The 18,579-nt window shown below is 42.2% G+C and overlaps 1 pseudogene; it reads right to left on the bottom strand.

Annotated features, from left to right (window-relative positions):
* Positions 1–18,579, bottom strand: part of LOC113631615 (uncharacterized) — a 315,617-nt pseudogene that overhangs the window by 208,799 nt on the left and 88,239 nt on the right.

The raw sequence follows: 18,579 nt of genomic DNA, 5'->3' as shown, positions 1-18,579 counted from the left end.
AAGAGCTAAGCCACAAATAGTTCTTTCACAGTTGCCCCATGTTATAGATATGAATTCTTCATTTCTGGAAAGTCTACTCGTTCACAGACCAAAGTCGTAAACTTTAGGGGGTTGGGGGGAGAATGGCAGCTTTAGATGTGAAAATACAACAACTTGAATGAGAAATTTTAAAATTGTATAGGTAAAATGTATTCTAAATTTCTAAGTTTAAAGATTAAGTCTAACTGTGTAGCTACGTTAATTCCATCAGTAGTTCATTGTTTTGCACAACACAACTTAGTATTTGCTTAAAATTTGTGATTAGAAGTGGAAAGTCCATAAAATGAAGGCTCACATATAACAGCTGCTGTTTATTGAACGAGTGGCAGCCAACACACACTATGCTAAGTGCTTTGTAGGTTTTATCCCATTTAATCGATTCAACCTGATGGAGGAGCTACCAGGGTCTCCATGTTATAGCTGATTACCTGAAGTTTCAATAAATATAAATAAAACTGTGCCCGTAGTCAGCAAAACTAGAGGATGGCTGGCCTGGGATTTGGACAGAAGGTCTGGCCGACTCCAAAACCCTTAACCACTTCTATAAACTACTACAGTAGTTACCTTTTATAAGTGAGTAATGTACTGAAACACCACTCCCACCACCATTTTTTTAGAAAAGGTTAGGAATTAAATAAGAATTCAGATTCCCTAAGGAAAGCTTCATAATGGCATAGAGACGTGTGGGGTTTGAGAATCTTTTCGGTTATACACTGACCAGAGACACATTACTGAACCTCTGAGCACCCAAGTTCTCTTCTGTAAATTGAGCACAACAATGTCGAGGCCAGAGTTGTTGGGAGGACAAAACGAAAGAGCACATTAGATTCAGTCCCTGTTCTCTTTCTTCCCTCTCTTAGCCTCAGTTTCCTACCCTGTCAACTAGAAATAATAAACGTTCTAGCGTATCAAAGCCCTTAAAGAGAAAAATTTATAAAAACGAAAATGATTTGAAAAGTGCAAAGTGATGTTTTAGAGAAATTGTGTTTCTCATCATTAGCACTTTTAGGTTACTGAGTCTTGCCAGAAAGAAGTGATAAATTATCACTTAATTCACATTGAGGAGTTCCTATTTAAGAGTGTCTGAACTTCTGTTATTTTGGAAAGCAAATTATCCTGACTCATTTGTTTTTCAACTCTGAATTGTCTTTTGGGCTGGCTTTGTTTTGGTTTTGATTCCTCTTGGCGCAGTGGTTAAGAATCCACGGGCCAATGCAGGGGACACGCGTTCGATCCCTGGTCCGGGAACATTCCACATGCCGCAGACAACTAAGCCCAGGCGCCACAACTACTGAGCCTGCACTCTAGAGCCCGCGAGCCACAACTACTGAGCCCATGCGCCGAGCCCACAGTCCACAACAAGAAGCCACTGCAATGAGAACCCCACACACTGCAGCAAAGAGTAGCCCCCGCCCGCCACAACTGGAGAAAGCCCGCGCAGCAATGAAGACCCAACGCAGCCAAAAATAAATAAATCTATAAAGAAAAAAATCATTAAGTACCCATCAAGTGCACAGGCCTGCAGGGAATAAAAGTTTGAAAGTAGGTTTCTTACCCTTGAGGAAGATATAATACATGGTAGGGTTGTCTTAAAGTAAGCACACATGCAATGTGTGGATTAATCAGCAGCTGTCAGTAGCTAGGACTGGGGAGAGGGTGTGACTATTAAAAAGTAGCAGAAGGGAGCTCCTTTGTGGTAAGGGAACAATTAGTTCTGTACCTTGACTGTGGTGATGGTTATTTGAATATATTGTATGTACAAGGATGATAAAATCTCATAGAAATATATACCCCCCCAACAAAAAAATGCATATAAAAACTGCATATAAAAATATGCATGTAAAATCAAATAAGGTGTCTACCTGAGTTAATACTGATGCCAGTTTCCTGCTTTTGATAGCTTACTACAGTCATGTAAAATTACCACTGGGGGAAGCTGGGTGAAGGGCACAATGGGAACTCCACACTGTTACAATTTCTTGAGTCAAGCTATACAAAAATAAAGTAGCACTTCTTTATAGTAGAATGAGGAAGCTCCCTATAAACTGATATGCAAAGTCCTCTAAGATGAATAGTTAAGTGAAAAGAGGACGGTATTGCACAATGTGTGTAACATGCTACCTTTTGTAAAAGGGCCCTTGTGGAGCATAAAGGGACTATGGAAGGATAAGAAACGAACAGTGGCTTCTGATGGGGCTTGAAAAGGAAGAACTTGATGAGGCACAAAGATGGGTGCTTTGTCTACTTTTTGGGTTTTTGAACCATTCAGATTTATTATTCAAAACAATAAATCAAAAGACAAAAATTAAAAATAATTGATAGGGGCTTCCATGATGGCACAGTGGTTGGGAGTCCGCCTGCCGATGCGGGGGGCACGGGTTCGTGCCCCGGTCCGGGAAGATCCCACGTGCCGCGGAGCGGCTGGGCCCATGAGCCATGGCCGCTGAGCCTGTGCGTCCGGAGCCTGTGCTCCGCGGCGGGAGAGGCCACGGCAGTGAGAGGCCCGCGTACCGCAAAAAAATAATAATAATTGATAGTATCAATATAAAAACCTGTATGCCATTAAATTGTTCTTTACTGAACAATTTACATGTATTATTTTTAATCCTCAAAACAAGAACGAAAGTGGCTGAGGTTTTCTTTTTGCTTTTGTTTTTTTAATAGGGTAAAACCAAGACTCAAGAGTAGTTTTTTAAACTTTTGCCTAAGCCTATGGTCTTTACACTATAATCAATTCGCTATTAAAGGTTTGCTAAACGTGCCATGCTGCTTGTCTCAGTGCCCTTGTACATGGCTTTTCCTCTGCCTGACACCACTCACCCCGCCCCCACCCTACTTTGTCTGCCTGGAAAACTCCTCTTCAACCTTCAAAACCAAGCTCCCACCCAGTTGTTTTCTCCTACCCTCTTTCCTCAAGAGGATGAAGAAGTCTCTTCTTCCTTCTGTATCTCATAGATTAAGCATACCTTAAAACTAACAATTATTCCTTGTCTGTCTTTAAAGCCCTGGCATCTAGCAAAATTCCTGGCAACTCTGTTGCTCAGTGAATGTTCCTTCAGCTGTAAAGAACTCTTTAAACCTCACCATGAGCATTAAGAATTAAGACCTCTCATTAAAAAGACTCATCACTTGCTAACAGATGTAAATAAAGGTACACAGATATATTTAAACGCAAGTGGCTACAAGTACTTTTGAAACCCCCAATATCTTCTATTAAGAGAAATCTCTTTATAAATGGACCTAAGTAGGTATTCCTTACAAACTCTTTAATACCAAATTTCTGAGTGAGGCTGATTCCTAATACATATTCCTGGTAATTTCTTTGCCAAATATGAATTCATAGTGAAGTAATAACACCTTTTACAAAAATAAACTCCTTCTCAATATTCCTAAGCATGGTCTTTTTGCATATCGTTTTCTATGAAATGTTTTCTATGAATATCGTTTTCTGTTTCACCTTTAAAAGTGAAATAAAGGTCACTATGTTCAGTAGAAACCTTGGTTCTTTGGTGTTGAACCTCTAAACTACTCTAGGACCATTTAACATGGCATGAGTTTCCAGACAGACCCACACAACTTCTAGCTTTACAAGCTGTGATTCTTCTTGAAAAGAATTGGTCCTCCAGAGACTGTTGTTCACAGGGCTAATAAGTTAGATCAGCTGTAAAGTATCGTGTCAGCACAGCATGGAGGCCAAAGATACAAGGTCTGAAGTCAGATGCCTGGGTTCGAGTCTTACTCTGCCAATTTCTGTGTTCTCAGTCAAGTCAACTTGTGTCTCACTTTCCTCATTTGTAAAATGAAGTTATGCTGGTATCAGATACATTGAGATGTTGTGAAGATCAAATAAGTTATAACACATATAGAGCTTAGAACAATGCCCAACATATGCCAAGCACTGAATAAATGTTAGCTAGTATAATAGCTAGTATAATAGTTATTACTAGTTATATAACTACATAACTAGTTATATAACTTATATAACGTATATAACTAGTATATAACTAGTTATATACTAGTTATATAACTAGTATAATAGCTAGTATAAATGTTAGCTAGTATAATAATATAGCTCTGACATGGTTCGTGCTCAATAAATAGTATTAACTACACGAAGGAGCTTGTCTCTGTCTAGTTAAGCTTAAGGTATCGGAAAGAATTCTCAAGGTTGTTCTAGAAAATAGAGAAGACACTGAAAACACCAAGAATGTGAGGGTAGGATATGTATCTTCAGGTGTTCCATGCCAGCAGTATGAGCTATTACTCTACATTCCAAGAGGGAAGCCAGACTCTCCTCTAGAGAAGGAGACACACATCCCAAACCCTGGATTGTCTTCTGCTCAGAGGATTTTGGTTAATCACAGGATGTTTATTTTGCAAGTCACTTTTACAGTTTGATTTTTCCAGATGCTATGCAGCAACATACCTTTTAATGAAGATGGTAAAACACAGCTCTTTACAATAAATCCAATTTTTTTTTTAAAGTCTCTTGCAATGGGTCTTTATCAATGAAAATGGCTCACAATACCTAGTCAGGTGTATTCCAAAAGGGTTTTCATTGCCTTGTGTTTACCTGTCCCATATGCTTTTGGGGACCTTCATAACTCAGACTCAACATACTAATTCCAATTATGCTACATAGAAGGCTTTCTTTATTATAAACAATATGAAGTCACTAAGTTAGTACCAAAACCAGCATCAGCATTAAGCTGGAAAGACATTTCTTATGGGGAAGCAATTCAAAGATACTGAGGAACTCAAACAGATATTTATACACCCGTGTCCTTAGTAGCATTATTCACAAAAGCCAAGAGGTTTAAAAACGCTCTTATCCCATTGACAAATGGGAAGACAAAGTGTGGTACATACATAAAATGGAATATTATCCAGTCTTAAGAAGGAAGGAAATTCTGACCCATGTTACAGCATGGATGAGTCTCGACAACATTCTGCTAAGGGAAATAAGCCAGTCACAAAAAGACAAATACTGTGCGATTCCACTCATGAGGTCACTAGAATAGTCAGATTCATGAAAACAAAGCAGAATGGTGATTGCCAAGGTCTGGGGGAGGTCGGCATGGGGAGTTAAGTGTCTAATGGGTAAGCCGTTTCAGTTTAAGATGAAAAAGTTCTGAAGACGGATGGCAGTTATGGTTGCACAACTATATGAGTACTTAATCTCACTCAACTGTACACATAACATGGTTGAAATGGTAAATTTTATGTATATTTTACCACAAAAAAACCTATCTATATTATTGAGCTCCTGCAATACATACAAAGGAAAAGGAGCAGGTAGTGAACATGGACTAAAGAAACAGTTCATCTAGGTAATTCTGAGCAAGACAGACCCTAAGGAGTGATCAACACTGCCTTGTCTTTTAAAAAGGCTCCCATTTCCTTTGTTTCAGCTAAAAAGACTTCACTCTAACATGAAAGAGTAAAAATTAACCTCCAAAAAAATTAAAGGGAAAAATATTCAAACTCTACTTGTATTTCAAGTCTCAGTTATATAACCCACAAGTTTTGTTGGGTAACTCTGGTATCTTCAGCAGAGCAGCAATAGTAAAAATTACAGGATCCAAAGCTACCATCTCAAAATGGCACTTGAGCCATCCATAATCTTTACTGTCAAAGCAAAGCATAATAAATTTCACTTAGGTTCATCCCATTAAGATTTAACATTGTTATCCTTTTTAAGTGAAAATACATTTAATTAGACCATAGGGATGAAGAAGCAGTCTGGTTCTGCCACTTCAGTATCCGTTTCTCAGGTCGTATGGACATGATATGAACATGGATAGAACTACCTGCTTCTGGTACTTCATTTTGTCTTTCTTTCTCTTTACCCTTCCCTGCAGCCTTCCTTATTGAAATGTTCTACTACCTTGCTACCATAGAGCTTTTAAGGGGACAGAGCTCTTTGGAAGTGAGGAAGATACATTCCTCCCACATCCCTCATGACACACCTTCAGTGACAGATGTTTCAAAAAAGAGCCCTTCTGTAATGAATCCTGAGAAGTCAGCCTGCTGCAGATCTGACCATCTATTTCTTCTGAAACACTAAATTTATGCTAACTGGGCAAAATGTCTTTCTCCCTAGAAAAGGAGAAAAACATACATTGTTAATTTGACCTCAGGATTGACAATAAATAGAAAATGAATGATTTCATGAGCAGAAAGATGGACTGAACAGCTGACAGTCCTGTACTGATTTTGATAAAGCAGATGTCTTACTAAGGAGGTTATATTTTTGTAAGAAATAGAAAACAGGAGGTAGTGTGATATAATTGCTGCATTTGGGGAGTGCTAGAAACCAGGATGATCAAAATCAGCTCATGGGAAGTCTCTAACAGGTCTCTAATTCAATTCATGTGTCTGCATGAAACATTATCTCTACTTGGTAGAGTCAACCCCTGGGCATTTGTGTACTCATCTGATTTAGTATGATCTGGAAGGATAAACACAAAGTTTCAATAAATTTGAATTATTTTTCTGATTCTTCAAAGGTAAGTTATTTATTTCATTCTGATAAGTTCTGCTGGAATTAAAAACAGGTGGCATATGAATATCCAGTGACACTGGCAGCGAGTCTGCATATCAACAGAAAACAGAAATTTTCTAATCACATCAATCATATATTGTAACCACATGAAAATTACCCCTTTCAATTGCTGAGTGAGAAACATTATTTAAAAGGTCTAAGAATCATCATCAAGGCCAACACCTCCATACCCTGCAGTGTGTAGTGATGAGTGCACAGAACGGTTGGGGAAATACAAAAATGTTTATTTTCCTAAAAGGCACGTTAAATAGTCGACTGTGACCAATCAAGTTTTAAACGTCTGCTGTCAATTAAGAATAAATTCCTGAATTGATTAAATTTTTCTCCCATTGTGAACAATGAAATTGGGTCTTTATTTCTGCCACATCTGCCATCAGCAAGGAGAAGGGCATGAAATCAAATAAGCACTGGCGTCAAGGAAAGCTTACCTCCTCCACATATTTTTACTGGAGAAAAAATTTGTTTTCCAGTAAGATATTTCATTTAAAAAAAAATCTGTTTCTACTCAAGGCTAGAGTTCTATTTATTTTTAAAATGAGGCACAGAAACCTCCCAAGTGCAACTCAGATTTACATCTGGCTAATCCTCCAAATGTGACCAAGTTCATGCTGTTTATTGCTAATGAGTTCTGTGATTTTTGGGTAACACGTGTGAGAGATAGCAAATTAACTACCGCTAGTCAGCAGCAAGCGGACAAGAGATGTCTTGGGAAGCTAGTGTGAGCAAACCCTGCAAGTCAATTTCTAATCGCACTTGCCAGAAATTTGGTGGGGGGAGGTGACAAACCCTGCCAAAAAAAAAAAAAAAAAAAAATTCAGTGGTAGAACTTGTTTCCCTTTCCTTTTTCCATGGAATATTTCAACACTCAACCAACAAACACAGCTCAGTCTTTCCTTTCGGTTAACTTCGGGACTGCAGGGAAGGAATGCCTCACACTGCAAAATGTGTATCAGTACCTCTGACTTCCTTCCCTGGAGCTCTATCCACTCACACAAGGAGAACCACAGAGGTGAGAGGGGATGTCATTTACATGCAGTAGAAACAGTGTCCTCCAACACACCTACAGATGAGTGGACAAAGTTTAGTCAAGTCCCCTGGCCTAGAACAATCTGGCCAAAAATACTGTGCAACAGATGAGCACCAGGTGAAAACAAAAACAAAAAAGTGAAAGACTGGCGGAAGAACACTTCCCCAAATCAAGTCGCTAATAGCTTAAGACCCACAGTTTGAAAAGCACTTACTCATCTGAGGGGTAGGACTCCTGAAAGTGTCCTCTTGCAGGATCCTTTACCTTCTTTCTCATCTGAGTCCCAAACCAAACCTGTCTTCACTAGTGGTGCTGAACCAGGACTGCGATTAGAATCACGTGGAGAGCCTTCAAACCAAGGTGGTGCTGAGACCCTTTGCAGTCACCTCCCTCCACCTCTACCCCCACCTCAGTTGAAACTGGAATCTCTTGAAGTCAGGCCAGGGGACCAGTGTTTCTTAAAAGCCTCCCAGGTGGCTCCACTACACAATCAGTAGATGAGAGCCACAGCTTTAGAAATATGCTCTTTACAATACCATCCAGTTTCTCTCCCAAATCCACTCAAAGACATTAGAGCTCTAATTCCACCCAGGCTGTCCTGTTCCAGAAAGTTCTGGTCATTCCTTCCACCGCCTGCGAGCACTCTGCACTTCCTAACGTGGGAGCAGGCTGAGTTTGAAGCTCTCCACAGCTAGAGGTGGCAGCAGGCTTGGGACCCGTCCCAGGAGGCGAGGAAACGCCGGACGCCATCTTGGGGAATAAAAAGCAAAAGCTTGGGGAGTAGGAGGTATAAACTATTGGGTACAACATAGGCTCAAGGCTGTATTGTACAATAAGGGAATAGACAATGTTATAATAACTAGGTGGAAAATAACCTTTAAAAATTGTATATATTTTTTAATTTAATAAAATACAATAAAAACGAAACGCAAAACTCCCATTTCTCTCTGCTCACACAGCACTTCTGGTGCCAAATGTGTGGGGGTTTTCCACACCAAGCAACTTTCCAATTCTCAACGGACACGGAGTGGGTGTCCTATAACTTAATTCAATTCTGACACTAACTGCTCGAAGTTAACACAGACCTCGCTAGCTAAGGGCTCAAGCCCGCAAGGCAGTTCGGTCCCCACTGCAGACGCCAATTCCAAGTCCAGGTTGTGGCCTGGGCTTCTGACCCACCAGCTATAAATCAGGGGTTCCCACGACCCCTCCCTCAGGTTCCACAATTTACTAGAACAGCTCACACTGCTCAGGAAAACAGTTCACTTACCAGACTACTGGTTTATTATCAAGGGTACAACCCAGGAACAGTCAGCCAAATAGAAGAAATGCGCAGGGCAAGGTGTGAGGCCTCCACACTCCCACCAAGACGTACTGAACCCACCGACTCACCAAACCCCGCCTTATAGGGCGTTTAAGGGCGGTCTCCTTACGTAAGCGTAAGCACGTAAGCAGGGGAGCACGACTGATTGCATCATTGGCCACGCTGAGGAACTCAACCTCCAGCCCCACTCGCCTTCCGGGAGGTCAGAAGGCGGGGCTAAGAGTGCCAATTCCCTAATTAGAAGGTTGGTTCCCCTGGCAACCCGCCTCCATATTTAGGGGCTTTCCAAAATCACCTCATTAACATAAACTCCCCAGTGGCTGAAAGCAGCTTGTTCTGAATAACAAAACACGGTTTGGGGCTTACTTGGTGGCGCAGTGGTTGAGAGTCCGCCTGCCTATGCAGGGGACAGGGGTTCGTGACCCGGTCGGGGAGGATCCCACATGCCGCGGAGCGGCTACGCCCGTGAGCCATGATCGCGGAGCCTGTGCTCCGCAACGGGAGAGGCCACTGCAGTGAGAGGCCCGCGTACCGCAAAAAAAAAAAAAAAAAAAGATCGTCTTCTCACCTTCACCACTGCAGAGCTGTTTCAGGTTATTTGAGCGAAAACCAAATATTAGAACAAAAGATGCTCCTATTGCTCATGTCTTCGGAACTTACAGAGCGTTTAGGAGCTCTGGCCAGGAGACCAAAAAATGTATTTGCTATTATACCACAGCAATCCAGGTGTAAGTATACCATCTGAGGTATTCTGAGGGTCTCAGGATATGTTGCTGTGTTAAACACAAAGACAAATTAAAACTGAGAAGAGAGCATACATTTTTTATTTTCCTTGGGCCAGTGGTTCTAACTCTACCAAATATTAGAATCACCTGGAGGGCTTGTTAAAACACCCCACCAACAAAGTTTCTGATCCAGTCCTTCCGGGTAGAGTCCAACTATTTGCACTTCTAACAAATTCCCTGGTGATGCTAATGCCACGGTCTCACTACACTTCTGGCACGTCCAAATACTCGAACTACCAAAGATAGGTTTCTGTTTTTATTTTTTTATTTTTCCCCCAGTTTTATTGAGATAATTAACATACAGCCCTGTATAAGTTTAACATGTACAGTATAATGATTTGACTTACATATATTGTGAAATGATTACCACAATAAGTTTACTTAACATCCAGTTAACACCCATCATCTCATATAGGTACCCCAAAAATAAAGAAAGAAAATATTTTTCCCTTGTGATGATAAGTCTTTGGGATCTACCTTAACAACTGTCAACTATACCAGACAGCAGTGGGAACTACAGCCCTCCTGTACTGCCTTACATCCCTAAGAGATTTGTTTTTCCAGTATCTGTCTCTCTAATAATATTGAACATTGACTAGAGATTTTATGAAAGGAATTATTGTTAACTATTGTTTTAGGTGTGAAAATAGTGTTGTATTTATGTTTTAAAAAACAAAAAGTTCAAAAAAAAAACAAAAAAGTTCTTATCTTTAAGAGATACGTATTGAAGAAAAAATCTTTTTTTTAAAATATTACAGTTAGAGTTGACATCCACCCTGCACCCAGCCACCCTCCTCATGGGCAACCCTTGTCCTGAAGGCAGGATTTACCATCCCCATGCATGTTTTATGTCATAAGAGCGTGCATGGATGAATGTATAAAAATAAAACCAAAAATGTGATAGACTAAAAGCATAAAAATGAAACTTAAAGGAAAGCAAAATGGAGAACAGACAAGGGAACGGTGGCCCTTAGGATCTTTGGGGCGGCCCAGAAATGAGCAAGGGACAAGCGGTAACCACTGAGGGAGTTAGGGATTTGTCTGGAAATCTTCCCCATCCAGGAAGTCTCTTACCTGACCATGGTGGGCGCTGACACTTCTGTAGTCACCTGAGAGTACTAGGAGAGAAAAGGAAACTGAGTCAAAAGTTGTCAAAGGAAGGAGCACACAGCAGAGTAAGGTTTCAGAACACGGTTTTGTCTACCTTGAAGGTACCTAGAGGAAAATCTGAAAAGCTGATTATTTCTTAAACTGTAGCCCTAAGACCAGCCTTGGACTTGACTGCTCTGGAGGCGTGCCAGGGACACACTCAGAGTGCTAAGCCCTCCTCCTACCTTGAGTAAAACTGGAAGCAGTGAGGCACGGTTTTAGCGCCAGCTCTGCTAGTCCTGCGCTAAAGCACCGCAAGCACATCACTCCCCCTCTCTGGGTCCAGACTTCATTATCTGGAAAACGAAGGGGTTTTGGATGTTCTCCAGAGTGACTCCCAAACCTGACAGTACAAAGCTACACTGGAAAAGACTAGTCCTGGGGTGTAATCAAAAGAAAAGAAGGGAGCTAATGGCAGTATACATGCTAGACCCTAGATAGTCCTTTTCTATAGCTTATTTCATTTAACCTCTAAAACCCTTTAGTAAGGGTAGTCTTGATAGCAACAGAAGGCTGTGGCTGAGAGGGTGCGGGAACGTGCCCAAGGTCACAGATCCAGCAGTAGCAAAGCCATAGATCAAAACCAGGAGCTGGCTGACCCCAAAGGGGAAGTTCTTCCCACGACACCCTTGGTGACTTACCGAATGTCATCGTGTTAACTGGTAGCATCACATCAAAGCCACCATGAACTTTGACTCCAGGACTTAAAGAGACATGCAAGATTACATCAAGGGTTAGGTTTGTTTTCTGTGCCAGACTTATCTTTTCAAAATATCTGATATTTTGTAAAAATGCTCTTGACTATAAAATAATTGCCCAATAGAATGCCCAGGAAAATTAGCTTATATTTCTAATGTTTTTACTTAAAAACCTGTATTTTCCTTTCTCTAATATCCCTCATTTAACAGAAAAACATAGTTTCTACCAGTAGGTTATGTCTGGGTACACAAGGAAGAAGCTTGGAGGTTTTGAGCTTGCTTAAAATTTTTAGAGGTAACATCCCCAAATTACTTTTCTCAGCACCTTTTTCCAAAAGCAAAGTTCTTGGCAAGTCATGAAAGATTCAGCTATTTCACATCGTGGCTATTTTTTTTAAGGAGCAATAATTTTCCAGGGATTAGAAATATGACACTCCTATTAGGCCAAGGCAGTGAAGCAGCTTCAGTGGGTGAATGCATTGCATAAAGCAACTGTCTGGCTCTCTGGGTTCAAGGTCATTCTTCCTTCCTTATAGGGATTCACATAATTGGCTACGCACATTCATCCAGTGAATCAGGTGGCAAGACAACCTATTAGATAGATCAGGGGTCTGATGTAGGACACAGCTGCTCTGCTCCCTCCAGGCTCAAAATAATTCAGCACGATCAACCTCCCCCATTACATACGATTAATTTTATGAATAGATATGTACAACTGAATCACTTTGCTGTACACTTTGCTAACACAACATTGTAAATCAACTGTACTTCAATTTTAAAAATAAATAAATAAGCTTTTTAAAATTTTTAAAATATTCTGAAATGAGAAAAAGTATAGATAAATAAAATGGCCGAAACACACCACACACAGCAGAAAATACCAAATGTGCACAAGATACGAGCTTCCCCGAGTGCTCATTGACTCCGAGGTGCTAATAAGGGAGTTCTGCAAAGCCTGCACTAAAAAGTACCCTACATTTAGCCAGCCCTAACCCCAGTCCAAACTTTTCTCCCATACCACAGCAGGTGGGCCTTACTAATTGGAACGTGCAGATCGCGTGGCCTGGAAGGTTTGGGCAGCACACACCACCAGAGAGCCCTGAATTACACACACACACACACACACACACACACACACACACGCGCGCACACACACGCACACACACACACCCCACTCAGATTTTTAGTTCTTACGAAATCTAAATATGCACAATAAATGTAGTTTTAAAACTGAAAGGATGTGTTTGTATGATGGTTTAAAAAAAAAAAGGTGAAGATGGTTTTCGTAAGCACAGATTTCCCCATCAGACTGGTGGTAATGACCCAAGATGGAAACAACAAAGATGCCTGGTGAAAAGGGACCCTCTAATCACATTAGCTTGTAGTTCTAAAGGAAGATGGTTGCTCTGAATTTCCCTTTATACAAAGCAACTTCAAACAAATTCCTATTTTCTTAGTCCATCTTTATGTAGGAAAGTCTGCGTGCCTTTGAAGCCTCAACACTAAACAAACAAGAGTTTTTACAAGTCCTGTCTGACCACCCAGGGAGAATCAAATAGTATTTTTTCTCCAGTAGGCCACCCCAGGATACCACGAATAACAAGGAAAAGGAGGAATTCATCTTGTAACCAGGATGTATTTGTCTAGTGCCGTTATTACACTGTTTTAATCTAAATATTTTGGTATATTTTTCACTAGCAAAGCCAAAGGACATCTAATTATTATTCGTCTATCTAGGTAGAAGTTTTGAATAGCAGAAAATAGGTTAAAAGCGAGGGAACAGCAGAGAGGAGGAAGATTAAGGAATTTTCTTCTCAAAATCCCAAGAATCGAGCAGGGATTTTTAAAGTGCTAATGTTCAGAAGGGCAGGACGGTGGAGCCAGGGCCTGGGTGTTCCTTAGGACAGAAACCCTGGGATTAAAACTCTCAAGGGCTTAGACTGCAGGAAGCATTTGGGGAGGGAGTTTCTTCAGCATCACACTAAAGAGCTTAGTTGCATGAAAGTATTTTAGAATCACAGGAAGGTCTTACCGTCATAAACATCTTAAAATGTACTCCTTTAATCATGTCCCATCCCTGCACAGAGCCTCCATGTGGGCCAAATAAAGACCAGATCCTGTAGCCAGACACTAGGGAGCCTCTCCTACCTGACCCCAAACTGTCTTCCCGGGCTTGGTTTCTACTACTAGCCCTGAGGCTCACGGTGCTCCAGGCCCCCTGCCGTCCCTGCTGTTCCTCCTGTGTGCAGGCACTTCCACCCAGCCACGCCGATGGGGATGGTCTTTTATTCACCCGAAATGCCCAGCTGTCCTCATCTCTCTACTGACTCAACCTTCAAGACAGAAGGATGAAACCAGGGTTAAAAGCCCTCCTCCTGGATCACAGCTCTGCCTCTGAACAGCCCGGTGGCTTTGGACAAGTGACTTCATCTCCTTCCCCGCCTCAGTTTCTTCATCTGCGAAATGCGGATGATAAAGGCTATCTCATTGTGAACTTTAAGTGAAACCAGGATGATAATCAACACATGCTCATCAACTTAGTGTTACTTCCCCCCCCTCAAACTAAATGCCCCCATCCCCTTAACCCCCAAGCCTTCCTTAACACCTGCAGCCAAAAATAATCTCTCCCGTCTCTAAAGTCCCCTCCTAATTTAACCCAGCTGTGCTGGGTTTCCTCCGCCCACCCCCCCACCCTCTAACTGCATTATCACTACCCCTCTAATGTCAGCACACCTACCACACCGTGTGCTTTTTGGGGGAGGCAGGACCCTGGTTTAATTCATGTTTGTATTCGTTCCACTGTCATACAGATAATCGAATTATAAGAAGCTCAGGATTCTAGAATTAACAAGACCCTTTAAATGATCTAGACAAAATGATCTAGTTTTCTTATTCTATAGGTAAGAAAACTGAACAGGGACTTCCCTGGTGGTCCAGTGGTTAAGACTCCACGCTTCCAATGCAGAGGACATGAGTTCGATCCCTGGTCTGGGAACTAAGATCCCACATGCTGCGCGGTGCGGCCAAAAAAAGAAAACCGAATAACCACACCATTGGTGAAGTGACAGAACCTCTTCCTATGTGACAAACTCGAATGGGTGGATGGATGAATGGATGGGCAAATGAACATAGGGACAGACCAACCAGCCATCAGCTACAGCTTTCAAGACATTGTCAGCAATTCAAACCCGAGGGGATAGTGAGCCAACTCACCATATAATAACCCCCTCATCACTCAGGCTTTCTTCATCTACCAAAAAGCTTTAAATGCCATCCATTTCTTTAAAAGTCTTTATGGGGCTTCTCTGGTGGCGCAGTGGTTGGGAGTCCGCCTGCCGATGCAGGGGATGCGGGTTCGTGCCCCGGTTCGGGGGGATCCCGCATGCCGCGGAGCGGCTGGGCCCAGGAGCCATGGCCGCTGGGCCTGCGCGTCCAGAGCCTGTGTTCCGCGGCGGGAGAGGCCGCAGCGATGAGAGGCCCGCGTACCGCAAAAAAAAAAAAAAAAAAAAAAAAAAGTGGAAAAAGTCTTTATGATATACAGATCAAGAAGATTCACCATGCCAGAGGACTTGAGTCATCGTATTCCTCATCCACAGCAGGGTCTCTTAGTTAATTTACAATCTGACTGTATTCAAAACTTTTCAGGTAAACAGCAGCCCGGCCACCACCTGACGTACCTGACTCATGCCACGACTTTTGCTGAAAGCCCATCCCATGTTGCCAGTCACAAGCTCGTTCCCACAGGAAGGCCACAGACGGACCGTCCCTGGGAAGAGCTCAGAACGCGATGTCATTTCTTGCTCCTCACCTCCATTCTGCCGCCTCCATCTGTCCCTCCATTTATTCAGCGACGTGCAGTCCCGGCACGATAAACCCCATCCCAGAGATAATGAGAAGAATTATGCAAAGGCAGATTGCAAAGCACTTGGCAAACCCTTAAGTCTGAAGGTTTTGGATATAGGAGCCCATTCCCCTTCACTCTGTAAGGTTCAGGAAACACAGCAGTCCTCTCAGATGGCAGGAAGCTCTGAACTAAGACCTGGGGCATAGGAAGACTTTTCCGGAATGCCTCCCCAAGAAGCCAAGTGACTGACAGGAAGCAGCCTCGGGAAACATTCTGTAGTGTTGCTGTACCATATTTTAAAATGCCCACCTCTCTCCATACCTCTTAGAGCTTTTAAACAGACTGGTTGTGCAATGTGGGGAATGGACCAAGTAGAAAATATTTGGTGTAGGATGGCTGGGACCGGAGTTAAGATGTGGAAAGCAAGTTCAGAGCAACTGAAGATAACACACAAAGCAAACTGCCATAGCACTGAGCTATCACTGTCCTTTCCCTTGTAGGGTTGTGGCTACTCCAGGAGCATGTGAGGCAACTCAAGGAGGCCTTCCGTGTTGCACAGGATCTGTCTGAGAGAATGATGATGGTGGTCCAAATGTCAGAAGATGTCTGTGGACACTCCACCTAACCCCGCACTACTGGTGACACCCCTATCCCCACACTCTGCTTTATTTCTTTATGGTATTTATTGTTACCTGACATTAAATCGTATCTCTTTTTATTTTCACCATTGCCAGTCTCCCCTGCCAAAACATAAGCTTCTTTAGGGCTTGACTCTGTTTTCTTCACATCGACATTCCCCATACTTAGAAGAGCATCTGACGCAAAATAGGTGGTGAATGAATATCTCTTAAATGAATAATTGAGATCCACTTCCCAGATCAGAAACCTATTCGCGTAGACCCATGGTTACTAAGTTACCAACAACAATGGTTTCTCTCTCCCAATACAATAGTATTGGGTTTAATGTAACACCCACTTTGACCCTGGCCTCTCTCTACTAATACCTGAGGAAAGTCAGCAATAAACCCAGAGAATGAAAGAGGTGCTTCTAGTAATTCTACTGGGATAGCAGGTGTTCAATGGGAGTGTCGGACAAGCCAGAGTGTAGAGTCACTTTACCAGACCTGAGAAGGGACACCATTGACCGTGGTTACTGGACTATTCCAGATGCAAAGGGCACAACTTGTTTCTTGGAACAAATGGGCCTACAACGGATGGATGTCATCCCGCCTCTGGCAGTGAGGAAACCACGAGGGGTGACATTTTTTTCCTGTGGCCACAAGGACCCCACGGCCATCCAGAGTGTAGTACAAAGTTACAGTTGCCCTAAGGAAGACTACACTGGGGACAGAGGCAAAAATCAGTTTGGAGGGCTTCATTTTAGAAGAAAATGTGCTTGTTGACCAATATATAGCATAAAAAGTTCTCACTGAACAGAGCTCTATGATTCCAATAAAAAAGAACGTTTTAAAAATAAAAATACAGGGCTTCCCTGGTGGCGCAGTGGTTAAGAGTCCTCCTGCCGATGCAGGGGACACGGGTTCATGACCTGGTCCGGGAAGATCCCACATGCCACGGAGCGGCTAGGCCCGTGAGCCACAGCCGCTGAGCCTGTGCGTCCGGAGCCTGTGCTCCGCAATGGGAGAGGCCACAACAGTGAGAGGCCCGCGTACGGAAAAATAAAATAAAAATAAATAAATAAATAAAAATACATATTTAAAATCACAGTAATTTGTGCATGCAAAATCTCTTTTAAAAGTATAACAAACTATATACTTTGTGTATATTTTCTTCCTTCTATTATGAATCATCTTTTCTGCAAAAACTAGAATTAGGGTAACTATTGACAGCAACATACAGGTTTTTCAGGATTTTCAATTCGAAATTACTGTAACTTTTCACAAGCATATGTGTGCAGAGTAGAATTTCAGCTCAGTTGCAATATACTACCTGAGAGAAATTTTTCTTCATTGTTCTTGCTACTTCAAGAATAACTCAACAATGAGACAACCACATACTGGATTCTACTATCTTCTCCCCCAAACTGTGAAATTTTTCTCAACAAAATTGCTTTAAATGAATACATTTTAAACAATAATAAACCGCAATACTGCTGAGGTTTGGCCCATTGATATGCTTTTCCACTAAATGGGTAAGAAAATGCAATATGCACGTGAGAAAATGTTGTAGGTTTTCCCCTTCTGTCCATAAGCAAGCCTCAGCTTCCTCACACACGAAAATGCTGATGTGAGGTCCTTCTACCTCCCCTGAAATGGTCTCTATATGCGTGAAGGAAAAGAATGGTATCTTAACAGCCTAGAAGAGAAGCAGGCACTAAAGAAGTAGTTGAGGAAGGAAGAAACTAAAAGGGGAAGGAAAGGAAGGGAGTTGGGACTGACCTAAAAGGCTGAGCAGCGTAGGCAGACAGCAAAGCCAAGACAGGATTCTGCCACAGATGACCTTTCGCCCTCTAATCACAGTGTACATCTCAGACACCTTCAAACCAGGGACCAGTTTCCTAGCAGAAGGCCAGAACACTCCTTGAAGATCAGTTGAGCCATTTTTCCTTTTTCTTCAAGAACAGCAGTAGCGTCTGCCAAAATACGTCCTTGACCTGCCCATCCATCTTTCCCCTCCCCCTCTCTGAGCTCTCCTCTATCCATCATGCTAAACAAACCCCTCTGCTCCTCACTCTCGTCCCGGTTTCAATCATCATCAACAACAACAAAGACATGTGCGAGGGCTTGTGGACATGTGCGAGGGCTTGTGGACATGTGGCCCCGTGCCAAACACTGAACAAACAAACGGAAGTTAACAGACTCGCTCCCATCTTTGAGGAGCTTACCGAAGAGAATATTGTTGGGTTTTACAAATTTTACCACCAGAAAAAACTCTGGGTCCATGCCCTATTAACAGCAGGTCTGTGGCTTTGGGTACAAAGGGTAGCATGTTTTATAAGGCCCTGTAAATCAAAGTGAGTTCTCTCCCACCCAAGCTCTGTCTGCCCATATAAGCACAAAGTGGATGTCTAAACCATGAAAGCAACTCTTTTCGAGGAATGTCTTCCTTTCTTCTTTTTCCAATGCGCTGGATTTGTTGTTGCAATCCTGAAACAGCACGATCTTGTTCAGGACACAGCCAACCAGGG

This window comes from Aethalodelphis obliquidens, unplaced genomic scaffold, assembly GCF_003676395.1.
Source record: "Aethalodelphis obliquidens isolate GAN/ISIS:26980383/991018 unplaced genomic scaffold, ASM367639v1 scaffold34, whole genome shotgun sequence".
In the NCBI taxonomy this organism is placed as follows: Eukaryota; Metazoa; Chordata; class Mammalia; order Artiodactyla; family Delphinidae; genus Aethalodelphis; species Aethalodelphis obliquidens.
Note: the sequence above shows the minus strand (reverse complement) of the source record. Positions and strands in the feature narration are given on the sequence as shown.